This window comes from Dipodomys ordii, unplaced genomic scaffold (assembly GCF_000151885.1).
Source record: "Dipodomys ordii isolate 6190 unplaced genomic scaffold, Dord_2.0 Scaffold15, whole genome shotgun sequence".
Lineage (NCBI taxonomy): Eukaryota > Metazoa > Chordata > Mammalia > Rodentia > Heteromyidae > Dipodomys > Dipodomys ordii.
The window spans coordinates 17,247,887-17,249,267 of record NW_012267231.1 but is presented as its reverse complement, the minus strand read 5'-3'; positions in this window follow the sequence as shown (position 1 = coordinate 17,249,267).

Sequence of the window (1,381 nt, the reverse complement as noted above, 5' to 3'; positions counted from 1 at the left end):
AGGAAGGAAGGAAGGAAGGAAGGAAGGAAGGAAGGAAGGAAGGAAGGAAGGAAGGAAGGGGGAGAAATTGAGGAAACTGAGGGAGAGGGGCAGGGGAAGGAGGGAAGGAAAGGAGGGAGGGAGGAATCACCTTCACTCCATCTAGACTATGGTATCCACACTCACAGGTATCACCTGTATACACAGCCCAGCCCTGAGAGCTGACACAGCCCAGACACACAAATTAGGACCTGAAAGTGTGTGTGTGCTTAGATTGTTCCACCAAGCACAGAAAAAGACCGTGACCGAGACACACCCAAAGCCAAGTCACACCATAAAGCTGTGTCTGGTTAATAGCTATGAGGACTTACTACGAACGTATTATCACTAGGCTTTTCCAGAGAAGCTGATTCAAGTTTTATGAGATAGAGAAAGCTTTTAGAACTGTAGCCTATCGTACAGCTGCAGAAACCGAGGGAAGGAACATGGGAAGGAGATTTCCAGCCCTGTGCTGGTGGCTCACGCCTGTCATCCTAGCTCCTCAGGAGGCTGAGATCTGACGATCGAGGTTCAAAGCCAGCCCAGGTCAGGAAAGCCCGCAAGACTCTTATCTCCAATGAACCAGCAGAAAACCAGAAGTGGAGGCGTGGCTCAAGTGGTAGAGCGCCCGCCTCGGTGTAAAAGCTCAGAGAGGGACAGCGCCCAGGCCGTGAGTTCAAGCTCAAACACCAAACCCGCCCCAGCACCTCCCCACCCGTGATCGGCCCCCTCGGGCTTGGATCCGGCTGCGGGGAGCCGGCGGGCGGTGGATCCCCGCGGTGCGCAAACAGCAAGCGACACCCGGGTCGGGTGAACCGCAAGGTAACGCGGGGCGGCCGCGTGCAAAGAAAAAGGAGGGAAGCGACACGTGCAGGCAGGGGGGGGCACGCCCTCCGCCTCCAGCACGGAACCCCCCTAGGTAACGCGCGCACACGCACACCGGCGCGCGCACACGCACACGGCGCGCGCACACGCACACGGCGCGCGCACTTGCTCTCGGTGATTGGCGCCGCAGTGGGTGGCGAGGTGGAACAGGAGGGTTGTGGAAGAAAGTATTCGTTCCTCCCAGAAGCCCCGCAGACTCGATCCCTGTGGTCTTTTCTAGAAAGCGCTATCGTGCCTTTGAGCCAAGTTAAAGAGGAAAATAAGCAGGAAGATGAGGGAGGAAGAAAGGGGAGAGGAGGAAGAGGAGGAGGAAGGAGGAAGAGGGGGAAGAGGGAGGGGGAAGGAGAGGAGGGAGATGAGAAGGAGGAGGGAAATGAGGAGGAAGAGGAGGGGAGGAGGAGGGAGAAGAGGGGGAGGAGAGAAGAGGAAGAGGGAGGAGTAGGAGGAGGAGGAGGGAGGAGGGAGATGAGGATGGGGA